The 17,775-nt window shown below is 53.7% G+C and overlaps 1 protein-coding gene and 1 long non-coding RNA gene across 2 annotated transcripts in view; both read right to left on the bottom strand.

Moving 5' to 3' along the window:
* LOC310884735 (uncharacterized protein) overlaps positions 1-17,775 on the bottom strand; it is a 75,107-nt gene that overhangs the window by 46,592 nt on the left and 10,740 nt on the right. The gene's annotated exons all lie outside the window — the stretch shown is intronic.
* Positions 50-3,788, bottom strand: LOC310884736. Its single transcript, XR_014574367.1, has 3 exons — positions 3,651-3,788; positions 2,797-3,113; positions 50-2,693 (listed from the first exon to the last, which is right to left on the bottom strand). It is a non-coding gene; the product is annotated as an uncharacterized lncRNA (long non-coding RNA).

The raw sequence follows: 17,775 nt of genomic DNA, 5'->3' as shown, positions 1-17,775 counted from the left end.
CTTTCCCAAACTTCCTTGTTGAAGTTTGCCCACTTCCAACAAAAAAAAAATGGAATAAAGGGAGAGGGATGAAGCTACTGCATCCTTCCAGAGGCAGCTGCCCCAGCCAGGCTGCAGGCCCCCCCTCTGCCCAAAGCAGGGCACTGCTGCAAGGTCTAAGCCCTGTGGGGAGCCATGCATCACGCAATTCCCCTTCCCCAGCAGGTGGGAAGCCCACTCTGAGCAGTGTCCTGCGAACACACGGGTGTTTGAGTTGGTGAGAGGCCCTGCTCTGGGCTGCTTGGCAGCTCCAGCACTTCAGTCTCAGGAGGAGTTTTACCTCCCTCGGTGAACACACACACTCTCTCTTTCCAAGTTCATTCGTTAAAGCAGCATACAGCTGGGAAAAAGTTGTTAAAACCCACAAGGCTTCTTGTTCCCCTCCCTTAACAAAAAATAATAATAAAAAAAATTAAGGACACCAGACACTGGCTCTACCCAGACACGCTAGTTTCCACCTCTGAGACGCCTCCAGGCCCCTCACTTCTCTGCATCCCCCCATGCTGCTGGTCAGCACGGCAATAACCTGCAGGGCAGGCAGGGACGGTCCCAGCCCCGCAGGAGGGGGCCGTGTCCCCAGGGCCCTCAGCCCCATCCCTGGGAGGGCCTGGGCGATCCCACTGGAGGACTCCTCGGTGGGACTCCTGCCAGTTCCATCTGCACGAGCATCTGCCACCGCCTGGGAGTCGCCAGCCCCTGCGGCCCCTCCGGGTCCCACCGCAGACGAGGTGTGAGATTAATTCCTGGAATGAACAGCCTGGGGCACGCTGCAGCCCGACAGGGCGCACACGGGCTGTACAGAGCCCTGCTCTGCTAAATAACAAGTCGACGGAGCAGAAAGCTACTTTGATCCTGTTCAGGCACTAACATAGCAGACCTGCCACAGGCCCTTTGGAAGATTTTTCAAGGGAAAAGAGGAGGAAAAGAGGTCCTGCAGGGGTTCCCCGGCCATCCCTGGTGACCTGGGACATCACCTGGTGCTCCCCCAGCTCCCCACACTGTTACAGCACTGATGTGCTCCCAGGCAGCTCTCAGCAAAGCAACACGAGCACACAGCAGCAGCTTTCGGCAGCAGGAACCTCACAAACATGGTACAGGACCAGAGGGTGCAGGGCTGAGCTCCTCGGAGAGGGCAACAGTTGGGAGCCCTGAAATGGTGCCAGGCCTGCAGGGTTCATCAGCGCCAAAAGCAATGCATGTGTGCAGGGTTGGGAAATCATCTGGGAATTCACACAGCTGACGGAGGGAAAAAGATGAGGGGTGTTTGTCCCTGCTCCTTCCCAAGCAGCTCTGGGAGATTTCCCAGCTGCTGGCAGGCGTGGATGTGCCAGGAGCTGTGTGCTCCGTCCCCAGGGCCTCCTCACTGCTGGGCTCTGCTGGTGGTTGCAGGCAGAGCAGAGTGAACCCAAGGGATCCCATCGGGTGATGATCTTCCTGCCTGGGCTGCAGCTGAGGACATGCTGTGACAAACAGCGTGGTGAAATGGAAGCTCTCCTGGGGGGTATGTGCTTTACTCATGCTTTGAGCACCTGTGAAAATTAGCTATGTTCCATGAAAACACACTCATGCAGGGTAATGTTGAGCATGTGCTTGGTGCTTTGCTAAAGAAAGCAGCAGAGAAGCCTCTCCCATGGCCTGGGCACCCCACACCATGACCAAGGAGGAGGACAGGTCACCCTGGTCCCCAGGGAGTCAGCACTCACACCCTGGGGTGCCCCAAGCACCGCTCTCCTCCTCTCCCTGACTTCCCCCAGGAGCCCAGAGAAGCACTGAGATAAATGAGGAGCCCCTCGGACACCTGTCCTCCCGCAGAGCTGGGCAGGCTGCTGAGCAGGTGCCCTTCTCCTGCTTGACCACCTCCACACCACGGCTCTTCCACATGCCAAGCTCAGTCTGCCCCCTCCGTGCCCTCCAAAAGCAGCTCTCCTTTTGTTTATTTTAGCTTAATCCAGCTGATTTCTGCTCTGCTGGGCCCTCAGAAATGCCTGCAGCAAAACCCCCGTGCTGCACAAGCCAGCAAAGCCTGAGCTGGAGCCGATCTGCTGCAGACACTTTGAAGAGCATCTCGTGGGGCAGCCACAGCTCGTGGCACTGGACGACGTGCACAGGGCTGCTCCTTACATCTCGTGGTGAGCCACCCCCAGCACTGAAGCTTCCGCTTGCAGCTTCTCCCCGGGATTCACCGAGGGTCACTCCCCATCCTGACACTGCTGGCTTTCTGCTCATTACAGGAGCATTGCGGATTTGCTTTATGTTTCAGAGCAGGTTTGTTTTCTCTCTTTGCCTTACCCCCTGGGAACAAACGTGCTGCTTCTCAAGGACGGGGATTACCGTGGAAGCAAAGCTCAGCTGCAGGCCTGAGTCACCAGATTGGGGTCACAGCCTTCCTGGGAGCAGACTAATCCAGGCAGGTAGATGCAGAGGATGCAGTGAGGCACAGCTGCAGGCAGGCAGGGACTGGCCACACCGCATGCCTGCTGCCGCAGCTCCATGTAAGGCTGCCCGCAGCTCACCTCTGGGACATGTCCTGTAGGCAAACCAACACCTTTCCTGTTCGACCTCAAGCCAAAAGCCTGCAGGAGGGTCATTTTGTGTTGGAAAGGGGATCCCTGGAGCTCAGCAGCTGCTGTCCAGTTCAGCTCACCTCTGGGCACCTGAAGCAATGCGCAAAGCACATTTTGTGATAAATGCTCCCTGGTATGGGGAGCGCAGCCACGGCAGCCTGCAGGAATTGGGGTGCCCGCAGGAAGCTCTTACCCCACGGAGCTGTCAAATCATAACCATCACTAAACCACTGCAGTGCTTGGTGCTGTGCCACCAGGCCTCTGCCTCCAAGAGCCCAGAAGCTGCAGCAAGGGACACAGCCACGGGGACCTCGTGTTTCAGCTCCGTTGTCCCAGCAATGCCAAGGGGAGGGAGCCAGCACAGCCTTGCGAAGCCCAGCAGCAGAGGATGCAGCCTCTGGTTATCAGCAGCAGGCCTGGGACCAATGTTACTGCCCCCACCTTCCTCTGAGCACATCTGTGCGCTGAGAGAAATGGCTGTTTCAAAAACTAGGATTTCTTGTTTGTTTCCTTTAAAAAAAAAAAAAGAAAAAAAGGAAGGAAGCTATTCAGTAAATCTAAATAAAAGCACACATCCCTGACTTAAAATGAAATGACTTAGAAAAACCACATAGAAATAGGGAGTAAAGACTCTCCACCACTCTGAGAAGTTACGTACAAATTCCATCTCTAATATTAAGCACACAGGAAGCACCAGCATTTCTAGGATAGGAAGGCCAGGATATCTGAAGACAAAGGGTCTGCGTGTGCCCCTACACTGCTTGGTACAAGGGATCTGGCCAATGGACCTGCAGCACCAGCAGCAGACCACAAGCTCCACTTTTCCACGCAGGCTTTCCCTGCCCCTCATCGGTCTTTCGGCCCCACTCAGAGTTAAAACTCCCAAGGAAGACGAGGAGGACCAGGAGACACAGAGGATGCTTTGGCTGAACCCAGAGGACAACCCCAAAGGCCAGCCCACTGCAGCTCCCAGTCAGCTGCGAGAGGAGAGGGGACCAGAAATGGGTCTGAAAATAGGGCTACAAGCTTGGGTGGTGCAAAACCCACCTGAGAGAGAGAGGAAAGGCAGGAGAGGAGGCAAACACACGAGGGGTCCTGCTGGGAGACAACTACCTGCAGCACGAGGCCGAGGTCCATGCAGGGAGCACGGCCAGAGGCAGGGCTGCAGGCAAGCACCCCGCATCACAGCTCAGGGGAGGGCTGAGCACCCAAAATGGAGCTTAAATGGGCTCTGGGGCAGGGGGTGTGGGTGGAGGTCCCAGGTGAGGCTGCTCAGGTCCGTTACGGCCCATATGTGCTCTGAAGGCCACCGCTGGTCCTGTCCCTTCCTCTCCCACCACAACCCAGTGCTGCAGCTCAGGTGGCAGGGCCAGAAAAACGCCTGCTCGGGTTAAAGTTCTCCCCAAAGCGGGGAAGCAAGGGAAAAAAGGGCGATTTCAAACAACAGAAAACACAATTGGAGCCCTGGGACAGCTCCTAACAGGATCTGTCAGACCCATCACTTCCCCGGGACGGCAGCACTGCTTGGGGTGTGAACTAACGGGGTCAGAGAAGTCCTGGGGACAGCCCCGCAGGAGGGCCCTGGGCTTGCTGCCTGGGGAGCAGGGCCTGAGGGAAATACCGCTGGAAGTAGGCTCACAGTCCATGCACTTCAGCAATGTTTCCAAACTCTGAATTGGAGACACTGGTACATCACTAGAACTTAATAATAATAAAGGTTCTGTGCATTAAAGGATGGAAAAAGTGGCCTTTTTTTACCAGGGTAAGGGTTTCCTGGCACCTCACGCCGCTGACCTCACCGCCTTGGCACACTCGTAGCCAATAACCACATACCCAAAACAAGACGGCCCTCCCAGAGCACCGGTGCTCCTCCACCCCTCGGCGTTTCCATTTCGCTCCTCAGTGCAAGGTTTGTGCCGGTGGCTCTGGTCCGACCGGGGCTGCTGCAGGGCACACACCTGGGGGCAGCCCTCGTCTGCGCGGTTAGTGCTGGTGCCATGCAGAGCTCCATTTCCATGCACAAACTCCTTCCTTTCTCTCACTTCATAAAAACCTGCATACAGATGACCTTCAAAAATATTGAATGCTACAGCAAAGGAAAAAAAAAAAAGAAAAAGAAACAGAACGGCATCTTCATATTTTTTTGGACTTGCCTGATGACTACCCGCACACTCCGCAAGGACACATCAGTAGTACTGTACCTACAGGACAGCAACCCTTTGGCAGCTCTTCCCATTTCTCCCTATCCTACCGTTATTTGTAACCAAAAAAAGTGTCCGCAGCAGCCATCCGTGTCACCTCCTGCACCACGTTGCTTTCCTGCTGTGCCAGTTCCCCTGTCACCCCACAATTTCTTTGTAAGTGCTACACGAGGCACGGGAGAGGAGGTTTAAGCCGACGGTGATGTACGTCCACTCAGAGGTTATGCAACGGGATTTAAACCTCCTCCTGCTCTGGGGAGCGCAGAGGATTTGGTTTTGACTCGGTGGCTGCGAGCTGGAGAGGGCAGAGCCAAGGCAGGAAGAAAAAAGAAAGAGCACACTGCTCTTGGAGGTCCTCGTAGCTACTTAGTGGAAGAGTGAATGCCTCTAACCACCCACCCATGGAGAGGACAGAAATGCCAGGGAAACCTTTTCGGAAGACAAGCTAGCTGCACACATTGTTTGGACAGGAAAACCCGGGCACAGGCGGTTTCTCAGCTCATTACGCAGATCCGCAGGCGTGCTGCTGCTGCTTTGTTCCGGCGCCTCCAAAGGGACGGGGATGGGGCTTTGGGGACAAAGCCTGGGGAGGAGGAAGGGCTGCTGGGGACACGGGGTGACCCCGAGTGAGGACACGCTGGCCACGAGCGAAAGGAGGCCAAGAGGCAGAAGCAGAGAGGCTGCACAAGAGCTTTCTGGAGAAGAGCAATAGGAGAGGAAGAGCTGGGATGTGCTAAACCCCCAGTGAGGACCATGACACCAGGTGGCCACAGGAGCAGGGAAGCAGGCTCGGTGGGCATCACAGCCTTCAGCTTCACCATCCTCTTCTTCTCATGGATTTTCTTCCCTCAAATCCTCATGACCAAGCCAGGAGCTGGCACGAGGCCCCCAGCTGCAAACTGAGGAGCAAGTCCCATGGCCCCTGCCCCCCTGGGCACACGGCAGGCTTTGCAAACGCGGAACAAGTCAATATCCTGGTGGTTCGGGGAGTTCAAGAACCTTTTGAACAAGATACAGGGAAGGACAGGGGAGGAAAGCTCACAGTGGCTGGCTGCTCTGCAGGATTTGGTGGCCACATTTGCTATTTTTTTTTCTCCTCTTTTAAATAAGAAAACAACAAAAAAAGAAGCCACTTCTGACCTTCCCAGACATCAGCCTGGAGAAGAGAAGGCTCTGGGGAGACCTTATTGAGGCCTCCTAGTGCGTAAAGGGTGCTACAGGAAAGCTGGGGAGGGACTCTTTGTCAGGGAGTGGAGTGATAGGATAAGGAGTAATGGCTTTAAACTCAAAGAGGGTAGGTTTAGATTAGATATAAGGAGGAAATTCTTGACTCAGAGGGTGGTGAGACCTTGGCATGGGTTGCCCCAAGAAGCTGTGGGTGTCCCATCCCTGGCAGTGCCCAAGGACGGGGCTGGGGGCAGGCTGGGCTGGGGACAGGGTGCCCTGCCCATGGCAAGGGGTTGGAACAGAATGGGCTTTAAGGTTCCCTCCAACCCAAACCCTTCTCTGACTCCATCCAGCAGAGCTCCTCAACAATCTCCTTCCTGAGGACCTAAGCTCCTGACCTCAAACCAAAGCTCCTGGTCTCCAGGGAAGCACCCTGGGGTGTCACACTTCACCCAGCCCTGCACTCCCCATGGCGTCTCCCATCCCCTGCTCCCCACATATCCCAACCCCTGCTTGCTCTGCTCTCTGCCCCCATGTCCTGTCCCTCCTGGAGCACCGACAGCAGATGCCATAGGGTTGAGCTCAAAGCCCCACTTCGCTCAGGCCAAACACCGTGGAACCGATGTTTTATCTACATTAAAGGCTTAATAAGGTTTAGCTAGAGGGGAATTTTTAAACGGATTTCATTTAAACCTGTGCAAATCCCCGCACAGCCACTCTTCAATCAGTTCAAGTCTGCTTTACAGCAATTAAACTTAATTACTGAATTACAGTGAATCAGCACAAACCAGATTTGAATTGGTCTACAGTGCTTATGCAGAGGAATCTGTGTGATTAATTTAAAGACAAGTCAGAAACATGCTAGTAAAAGTTGTGTGACACTGAGCGGGGACAAGTCCCAGAAATATTGGCCTTCACTGTCACTAGTAAATAAACTTGTGTTTGCTGCTTCATTGTCAAAGTAATTTAATAGCAAGATCTGCAAATTATCACACTCTGGGGGCTTGTGTCCAGTGCCAGCTCTCCAGGAATCTCCCTCTCTTTGTTTTGTAGGGTTGCAAAGCACAACGTCAATGCACACAAAGTGTCTGCAGGAAATGCGATTTCAGTGTTTGGGGATGGAGCAGCTCTTTGATGGGAAACAGCTACTTCTGAAACGCCTTGGTCGCCTTTGCTCGTGGAAGTCGATCTCACAAACATCGCTGCAGCGTAGCCTCCCCGGCAGCAGGCTGGTTGTTTAATGCCTGGCAGAGCCTCAGCCCGAGCTCTTATTTCAGCAACGTTTGAGGTGACTCGAGTAACAAGGGAAACGGCCCGGTTAGTTTTATCTCCTGCTGCAGACCTACACATCTGGGAGAGATTACAGCCTGAAGAATAACACCAGGGCTGTCCAGGCTCCCATCCCGGGACTCCCTCTCATTTCAACGACCAGCCCAGACCGTCCTGCGACCCCCCTGCTCCTTCTGGTGATGAGTCAGTCCCTTTGGGTTAATCTAACAGCGCTGATAAACTTCCCTGTAACGCCACCTGAGGCCGAGAGGGAACCTTAAACCCGATATCACCGAGATGTGCAAGGCAGGGCAGAGCTCGGGTGGCGCACCCAGCCCTTAGTCACTGCTGGAAGGCACCGCAGGAGCCTGACCTGTGCCAGCAGCCGCCCAGCACACCATGGATCCCTGCAGCACGGCAGCAAAATGTCCTTTGCGTGTCCCCAAAACTAGGGCTGCCCTGTTGGCTCAGACCACGGCACCCAAAAGCACGGCTCCCTTTCTGCCTGTCTTCTCCTGTGCCCCCTGCTCTCTTGGCTCTCTGTGTGCCAAGCAGGGATCTGTCTCTGTGTGCAGCAGTCAGCGCTGCAGCTTTTGACCCCAGCAGCCCCACAATTCAGTCCTTGCATTGGCCAAACTGATGGCTGCTTTGTTCATTGCAGCAAATAAAATAAAAATAAAACCAAAACACGTTTATTGTAACCTGGCTGAGTTTCACCTTGAACTGTGCTTCCAGCAGACCCGAGCAGCAGGAACCTTCAGCAGGGCTAGAGAAGAGCAGGCAAAGGAAGGGGCAACCTCCACGTAAGCCAAAGATGCCCAGAAGGAATCTTTCCGTGGCCTTTGCCTTTCGTGTGCCCAGAAGGGGATCTAGCACTCAGGTCCCTCTTAACAGAGGAGGCAGGGCAGGATCCCACAGCCTGCCCCCATTGTGCCTTCGAGGCAGCGATGATGATGATGAGGAGGAGGAGGAGGAGGAGGAGGATGTATTAACTCTCATTATTCAAGGAACTCTCATTATTCATGGCACATTGCCAACCCATTAGAAGAAGGTAGTGGCAGTTGCATTTCTCTGGACAGGTGGAGAAAGAACATCCTTTCCCCACCAAATAATGGAAAGTAAATTGTCCTGGGACAGAAACATCCCGGGGAGGGAGTCTTCCCGTAAAGCATGGGCACTGCTGCCTACCCAGGAGGGTCTGAAAGCAGTACAACCAAAAATCAACGCTAAGATCATTTTATGGGCAAGCTGAAACATAAACATGATAAACACGATAAGCCCATCAGGAAGCAGCCCTCTGCAGCGCCCTGCTGCCTGACTCAGGCTGGGCGGGTGGGAAAGAGCAGCTCAGCACTGCGGGGAGCACAGAGCAGCAGGATGGGACCAGCCTTCCCACAAGGAGCCACAATCTCTGCTTCGCCCTTCCCCTCCATCCTACAGCCAAACCCCGCTGCCTCCTGCTCTGCTCCCAGCAGCCAGCCCTGGCCATCGCTGCCCCTGCTGTGTCTTGGTGCTTGCATGCCCCATGTGCTTTATCAACAGCCCTGAAGGCTAATTGGCTGGGGGAGGGCAGGGAGTCAGATAACTTAATTCTCCAGGCGTGATAAGAGCCGGTGACTTCACTGGGGGAGCAATCATATCTTGCCAGTGTAAAGGCTTGGCTCGGGTCACTCCCTCCTCACCCGCCACAGAGGCACTGTGTTATCGCATCCCTGTGAAAGGAGCTGGGGGACGGGCAAGGATCCTGAAGCAGCCAGAAGCAGGCTGCAGTCACTTCCCAACAACCTCCCAACAGATCCTGAGCTTGCAGGGGACCAGAGGCAGGGAAGGCAGCTCCCTCCCGCCTGCTTTTCTCAAGAGCACAGGGTCTAACGCAAGACATTCCCTATTGCACAAGTGTCTGGCAAAGGTGCTGCCTCTGTCTGAACCTGTCCTAACGTGGGGAAGCTTTCCCAGCCACGTCTTCATTCAGCAAGGCCAATTTTCCCCCTTTTAGCCGTGGTTCTCCTCGGTTCAAATACAACCTTCCAGACTGCACTTAGTCACTTTGGAGATATCTGAGCTCCCCACAAAGCACTGTGATCTGCCCTGGTGTTAAAATTCATTTGGTGGGTACTGATGTTCCAGAGGTCCTAATCTTGGCCCCACTCATCTTTAGGACTGGGAGACCCCAGGAAAATGGGGATGAAATGAGAAGGAGGCGTGCGGGGCCCCCGTACCAGCCCAGCCCTCCCGCCCCTGCGCACGCCGCTCCCTGCAAACAGCTCACAGTAACGCAGAGAAAAAACAGAAAAGGAGCGTTTCCCAGACTAACAAGCTGACATTTCACAGCCAAAAAGCACTCCAATTTTCACCTCGGGCAAAACATGTGCACGTTTGTGATTCACTCCACACCCGTGGCTGCCAATTTTCTTGCACAAACCATGGAACTGTTGCAGTTTCCACCTTTACGGAACTCCCGAACGCTCCCCCAAGCTCTTTATGCTCAGCATTACTCAGAGCTGCTCCCCTCACCACCCCAATTCCCTCCCCCAAGGTATTTCTGCACCTTTGGGTGCCTGCGAGCCTTCAAGGCTCATGGACATGGGCTGCTTACAGGGGCTGGACACCCATCGGATGCCCCATGGAGGTGCCGGATGCCAGGTGGGAGATGTCAGAGCCCCTGTGCCATCCAGGCATGCCCCCAGCTGTGCTGAATGTGGCCCTTTTTCATCAGCTCTCACATCCACCACAGCCACCCGAGGTCCTGAGGCTGAGCCTGGCTCACCACGGGCAGATCCTGGACTGGAGAGGGGCTGCAGGCTTGGGAGGATGCGCATGGATGCTCCACGAGGACCAAAGCAGCCTCCTGCAATCATTTACATGTTAAATCCCACAGCGGGCACGCTCAGCACATGGGCATGGGGTGACCTCTGCAACCATCAGCAGTTATGCAAAAGCCCTTTGCTGGATTTTAAGCTCTCCATCCCTCTTTTCTCCCCAAAGGTTGGTTCGTGCCTACTCCTGCACCCCTAAGGCTGCACTGGAGCATCCCCTACCCACTGATCTGCACCTCCCAGCTCAAATAAAGTTTTCTTTTCTCTCCATCTCCTTAGTAACCTAGAACATTTCCCAAGGAGAAAAAGCAAGTTTGTTACGCAGAAGAACCTAGAGGAAAAAAATCTCTTCTCCCACCAAAAAAACAGCTTTCAGGCCTTCATTACGCATCACAAGTAAAGCTGAGGAGGCTCGGGCCACCCATGCTCACACCTGCACGCTGCGGACCCGAGCAGATGACACTGAGAAAATCCTGGATTCGGGATGTGGGGGAGGTCTCGGGGTTGAATGAAATTGCTGGAAAGGAATCAGTGTCAAGCAGAACACTTCCCCAGTATTTCTATGTTAAAAAAAAAAAAAAAAGTGAGTCATTTTGAGTCAGCCTCATGCGGGGCTTTGTCTGTGGGGATGACTTGCCTCTTTCATATTTTCTTTTATTCCGCACAAGTTAACTGTAGTTAACTTAAGCACAGACAGCTGGTTTGAAACCAAAAGTGAAGTTTTGTGTTTAAAACCTGAGATGTCAGGACATTTAAAAAAACAAAACAAAACAAACAAACAAAAACAACAAACAAAAAAACTAATTTCTTTGTAAAATACACAAAACCAAGCTGCTGTAATGGCTCTGAGTTTCTCTCCCAGCTCGAAGCCTCTCCCCTCGTTTCATCCCCCTGCTCCATCCCCCCCTTCTCACCCCGCGCCCTGGCTCACTCCCTTGGCAGCTCAGCTTCGGGTTCCACCAAAGCCCACCAAGGTCCACCCAAGCAGATCCCCAAGCTCTCCCTCCCTCAACTTCACTGTTATTTTAGCTAGATAAAAACACCCTGAAGGTCATCCCCAAGCACATTTTTCTTCTGTGTAGCTCCATCTTCCCATTTTAGTGCCTCTGCACCATGTCTGGCAACCCCTGTGGCAAATACTTTGCTGCATCCACATCCCATGCAAATCACCTCCAGTACAACACACTGAGCTGGACTCTCCTGCAAAGGGACCACACAAATTACCTTCTTTTTAGACACATACGGGTTGGAAGCCACCAGAACTCCTCCAGCCCAAAGCCCACTTTGCCCATAGCCCAGCCTGGCTTCTCCCAGCTTCACCGACGTGAGCAGTCACTGCCCTGCCACCTCTGTCTGACTGTTAAAAGGAAGGAGAAAAGCTGGAGCCATGGGCTAATTTCCCAGGGTGAAAAATAAGGGTTTGCTAATCTGAAAAAATGTATCACATAGTGCTCCAAAACTGCCAGGATTTTTTTTTATGAACCACATACTGCATCCAAAATCACAGTGGGAGAGCTCCTTCTGGTGCAAGGTTTCAAGGTTTCTTTTTCTGAGACATTAAAGTGTTCTCAGTTTGTGAAAAGTAATCCTTGCCACCTGGCCTCGTCTCTGCGTGCCAGCGAGTGGGACAGCCCCACCGAACTGCGGATCTGGGGGATTTCACGGTTAGGCCAAGGTCTCAGCCAACACAGCCCAGCCCCTGTGGGCAAACTGGGAGCAGGCTGAGGAAGGCAGACAGGAGGAAAATGGTGTGGCACTGGAAGGGGGCAGCTCAGGGCACTGCCAGCACATCTATCAGGGCATGTCGGGGTGGCACAGGGCTGGCGGACACCTGGGGACACCCGCACAGCATCCCCGTGGGACAAGCGAGCCCCGACACCTTCGCATGCCTCCTGGGCCTGGCAGGGTCGGTGCCCACGTCCAGCACCTGCAGCTGCCCTGGGCTCCACCAGTTCCTCCCTGGAGCTGTGCTGAGGATGCCCAGACCTACAGCATCCTACACCCCACCTGGGCAGGCTGCGCGCTCCCAAGGGAGGAGGGGAGCCAAGGAATGGGGACCCCTCTGTACCTACAACTCTTACAGTTCCAAAACCCCTCTCCACAGCTCTCTCAGGACCCTCTGCCACAGCACGGCCCTCCCCAAAATGCCCTGATAAGAGCGGCTCTACGAAGGCAGAACAAATTCCTCTCCGAGGCCGGCGTGCTGCACACACCACGGGATGTTCACGCTCGCTCTCAGCACCTGCATCTCCTAAGGGCAGAGAACATCATCTTCCTGCCTGTCCCCAGCACTGCCCGGTTGGTTTATGGGCAGAGCAATGTGTGGGTTGCTGCGAGCACAGCCCTGCCCCAGCCTCCTTCACGTGGATGGGGTGAGCTCGACCCCCAAGAGCAGGATAAGTGTCCTCGAGGCTGCTGCAGCAATCGCTCACGCTGGCTTTGCAGCGGCGCTCCCAGCCTTTGCAGCACACTTCAGTGCTCTGTCAGGGCTACATAAAGAAGTGATTTCCTTTTTTTTTTCCTTTTTTTTTTTTTTTTTCTCCTTATCTTGGAAGCAAAGCAAACAAAACATAATGTAAGAAGTCAATTTGTCTCAAAGAGCTGTACTTTCTTACCACACCTGCAGCAAAATAAATGCTTTAAGGAATCAGCTCAGCTCCAAACACCCAGTTATTGTCATTCAACATAATATATGAAAAATAGAGAGCCAAGTTCCAGACACTCAAAGTCAGTGGAGCCATTCCCCTCCTGCCATGTCCCAGAGACACTGCCATAAAATATGGGAAAACTGGCGTCAAATGCCTCTTCTCCCTAAACTACCCAATTCCTACATTTCAAGAGCCGCTCGACTCCCCAGCCATCGCTGCCTTGCAGTGCTGCAAGCTGGCCCAGCCACAGCCCCAAGAGCACGGTGCTGCTGGCAGCACCAGTAAGGGTTGGGCTGTTACTGGAGCCGGGCTTCCCCGGCACTGGGCGAGCTGGGTGCTAACCCCTCCGGGAGCAGCAGCAACGGGCACCGACTTTCCTTCAGAAAGCCACAGGTGAAGTGCACATGGAAGAGGCACAAGAACCAGTCTAGGTCAAGGTCCTGGGAGCCCCGTGGCACGGTGTTCAGCAGCACACGCGCACGTTTTTGGTCAAGCTAAAATGAAACACTTGTTGGAGTGTGGGGGTCCTTCAGGAGCTCCTGACAAAGCTTTGCTCTGCTCTGCAGGAGTTGCAAAAGCAACAAATCCAGGGCGTTGCTTTGAACACCACAGCCATCATCACCCGGAGATGTCAGCAGTCTCCTGATCGTCACAGCACACTTGGAGCAAGCAGCTCCTGTGCTGTCTTTGGTACGGCAACTGTTGGTGTTACAGGCTACAAAAAAAAAAAAAAAAAAGATAACTGCTCTCCTGCGTGCTTAACCCACTTTCAGGTTTGAGATGAGAAGAAAAATCTACTTGTTTATCCAGGCAAAGCAACAAGCAACCCTTTAATTAAAGAACAAACAAACAAACACCTTGCTGCCCATCCCTTTCTTCTGGGCTTTCAACTCCTGTACAGGGGCAGGGCTGTACAGCAGCTGCAGGGGACTAAGACCCCACTGCACCAACCCATGCAAAACCCCATCAAAAAGAAGCCTTCTCCATACTGCTTACAACCCAGAGCTTGAACTACATCAACCCACGCTCTCCACAGCAATATTTATAGGCTGGTATTAGGAAAGAGAACAAGCAGAAGAGATGAGCAATTAACGGGGCTGTCTCAAGCCCTCTCCAAGCGTGAGGAAGGGGTGAGGACAGTCCCACGCCAGCCAGGCTCTGGCTGCTCCATCAGGACAGTTATCTCAGTACCCCTAGTACATCTCCAGTCCAGCTCCGCTGCCTGCTCAGCCTGGGCCCTGCTGTAATTTCAGTGTAATTTCAGGTGTGCAGCCAGCACCCTTCACATCTTCTCTGTGAACTGCTCGCTTTGGAAAATGTTAGTCCATGCTAACATGTTCACGACCTGCTCCTGCACGGGAAAGCTCTTTCTGAAGGTGGAAAATAAGCACAGCAAATAAAAAAAACTGATGCGCGAGTTATTGTAATTAGCTTCAGGAATGCATTTTGCTGTGAACACCTCGGTCGTCCACACTGAGTGCACTTTAGATGGCACTGCAGAGTAGTCTTAGACCACGCAAACGGATGCCTTTCTGGCAACAATAAGCCAGAAGAAATGCTCTGGAGGACATTTAATGCCCTAAACATGAAGAGCATCCAGTGCAATGGAAGCCCAGTCCAAAGTAAGAAATATAAAAACTACACAGGGTGGATACAGGGGCCTCAGACCTTTGTTTGAAGATCTGGCTTTGGTAGACAGCACAACTTCCTGACACAACGACTTAATGTTCCACCTACTGGAGTCATGAACAACTCTGTGTCTCTTCAGTTAGCCTTCCTGAGCCTCTCAGCCCGAGAGAAAAGCTTGGAAAACCTGGCTGCTAACGGTCCAAGCCAGAGGTTGAATGACAAGTTCTGGAGGTGAATTTGGAGGTGAACTCATGCCTACAGTGAAGCACCTGAAAGGGAAATTCTTAGTTGATGCTCGGACACTGCCCGCCTCTGCAGAGGGGTGAATGGTCCCCAGCACCCACCTGGGGCCTGGGAAGAGGGGCTTCTCCCCTTCCCCACGTCTGGGCAGGAGAGGACAACGCTGTGCCAGGGACGGGACATCTGGGTGTCCGTGGTGGTCTCAGAGCCGGGAAGGGATTCGCCAGGACGAGCTGATTCCCTTTTCCAAAGGGCCCCTAGATGAGCCCCCACCGAGCTCCCTGGCTGGGAGCCAGCCGTGCACCAGAGGAGAACAGCTGGAGTCATTTTGGAGCGCTCCTTGCCCTATGACAGCCAAACCCTTGATAACCTCCAGCGCAGCCACCAGACCCGTTCACCAGAGGAAACTTCCTGAACACCGTGAAAGGACGAGGGGTGCCCGAGACATCCATCTCCCTGGGGGCCACTCCCAAGGACCGGGTGTCCCCCTGGCAGCCACCAAGCTGGGAGCAAGCACCGCTGTGGGGCTGCAAACGCATCCCAAAAGGACGAGCAGGGCAAATGCCTGTGCAGCTCCGGCACAGCTCTGCCAGCCCCAGCAGGCAGGCATGTGCGTGCCAGATGCTCCTTGTTTTGGGAGGAGGGGAGGCAAGGTTTGGAGGTCAAGGTCACGAGCGAGGGCTGACGCCGTTCTCTGCGAAGGGGCCACGCAGGGGGAGAGGGAGATGGGGCGGAAATACCAGCCTGTGTGTGTAAAACGTGCAGGGTGGGATCCACGGCCGCGTCTGCACGTGTTTGGCTCGGGAGATGCAGGGAGCTGCAAGGCAAGGAGGTCCCAGGTCTGAAATGAAGGGCTGGGCAGGATGCAGGCCAGCACAGCGTTACTGGGGACAGTTACCGGCTTCTCCTTCGGGCATCACTTTAATGCCTCAGAGGCTGCAACCGCCTGGCTTCTGGTCAGGCTCCAGCTACTGATGCATCCCCACTTCTTCCCTTCCCTGGGGCAATAAAACACTGCCTTGAGTAGCAATTCCTGCATCAACAAGGCATGAGGGTCCCTCCATAGCCCTGCACCTTCTGGGCGAGCATGTCAACCCTGTCTCCCCATCCTCTCCTCTCCCCTTGCCTGTCTGAGCATCACTTGGCTGCTTGCACTGCAAGGAGAGAGTCACAGTCACTCCCCAGTGTCCCTCTCAGGCACTCTTTCTGAGGTTCAAGGCCAACTTAAACTAAACCTGATTGCACAAATCAGAAATAAGAGCCCAAACCTAAAGGAACAGATTTGGAAAGGCCACTCATGCCCACCCAGGAAAATGCCCCCCCAGCAGCGGTGACCTCCCAGGGGCCCTTCCAGCAGCCCTGACCCAGCTGTATGCCAGCACCTCCAGAAGTCTCCAGAGAAAGTTACGCTATGGTGCTCTCCTTCTCCTGCAGTGAGGCCTATGGCCTGCCTCCTGCCTCTATACGCAGTGCCAGACAGGCTTGGGGTGCCTCAGCAGCCACAAAGCCTGATTTCTCAGCCTAGCCCTCCAGAGAGAGGCAAGCAAGTACCCCAACAAGGTCAGCAGTGCTTCTGGGGCACACTCACGTCCTGCCCACCTCGAACCATGCCTGTCTTGTGTATTTAAGGCAGAAAAATAGGAAATGTAAACGATTAAACCACAAAAAAAAAAAAAGACTTATAAGCACTGTCTTCTAAAGCAAGAGTGCTTGAGATCATCAGTGCGGCTGTCTGAAGTTAATTTGGGGTCACTTTGGGATGCTCAATCAGCATCCATAACACAGTATGAGACTGGGCACTTTTTGATCTGACTCCTACGAAGAATAAGTCATAGGAGGTCTCCAGCTTAATTACTCCTTTATGGCCAACACCTGTGGCTGAATTAGGAGAAACACTTTCCCTCTGGAAGAACCTTCTCGTCCGGATTTGAAGTCCTCCCAGCCGCTGAGACACGTCCACAACCCCGACCGTGAGGCAGGCCAGCAGTGAATTAAGTAATGTATACAACCAACATATGGGTTGTTACAGCTAACGTGGGAGGTTGCAATTAAAACCAGTGGAGCTGTGGAAGAAAATTAATAGCACTTTTACTGCATGAGTTGTAGGAGTCCCAAAAGTCCACTCACTTGCAGGGGAAAAGCACGAGCGGGGCATTATAATGAGACCAGTAATAAAGATTCAGAAAACTGCTTAATGCGGGCCAGTTCTTGATCCACTTATTAGAAAGACCCACAAAAAGAGTTATTTTTTTTGCTCAAAGCAAGTTTAGCAGCTTAAGGGCTTCTCCTGCAAGGAGGGGAAGCATCGCGGACCTCCAGTGCTCAAGCACGGCAGGTCCAAGCAGGATGCTCAGCATCCCACGAGCCGCAGGTGGCCACGGAGATGGGCACCACCGCAGACAGCACCAATGGGGACAGCCCCCGACAGCACGAGGGCTTCAGCCTTCGTCTCCCTCCTGGTTCTCTCACCCAAATCTTTCTTTTTTTTTTTTTTTTTTGCCACCCTCATCATTAAAACCTTCATAAAGCTCCAGCGAGGAAAGAAACGCACAGAAGTCATTTAAAACCTGCTCACGCAAAGCTCACGAGATCCAACTTCCCAACCCCTTTAATGACCTTTTAATAGCACATTAACGACCTTGTCTCAGCGCCCCTCAGAGCGCCTCGCTCAGCCCCTGCGCACCCAGGAATGGAGCGCAGCATTCCCAGGGCAGAACCCAGCCCTTTAATTGACCCGTTCAAGGATTTCAGAAAAGTGTTAATAATGCCACTTTGCCACACTGAAGGTTTCACTGTGCCAGGTGCCTTTGCAGGACGCCGGCTTGCTCAGCCTGCCTCGCACCCCGCACACCGCCTGATCCCCAGGGGAAGCTGCCTTCAAAAACATGGCTCTGAAGGCAGCAAAAAACAACAAATCAAAGGCTCGAGAAAGGCAGAAAAAGCCTCAATAAAGAATATCCCTGAGCTCCGAGGCAGCTTCCCCCCCTCGCCCATGTTCCCCAGTTCCTTCACAAGGATGGAGGTGCTCCTTCCCTGCCAGGAGACACGCACGGAGCCGCAGATGTGAAACGCTGCCTGCCAGCCTCACCACCACGGCTGTGAGAACCAGCCTTTGCTTTAGGGATTGCACTGGGGGAAAAAATGTATTTTGGCTGACTTCAGAGTGATCTCTGCGGTCCTTGCTAACCCCACTGTACCAGCA

The sequence above is a fragment of the Anser anser genome, assembly GCF_964211835.1.
Source record: "Anser anser genome assembly, chromosome: 21".
NCBI classification, from domain to species: Eukaryota; Metazoa; Chordata; class Aves; order Anseriformes; family Anatidae; genus Anser; species Anser anser.
The sequence above is the reverse complement of the archived record's forward strand: the minus strand, read 5'-3'. Positions and strand labels throughout refer to the sequence as shown.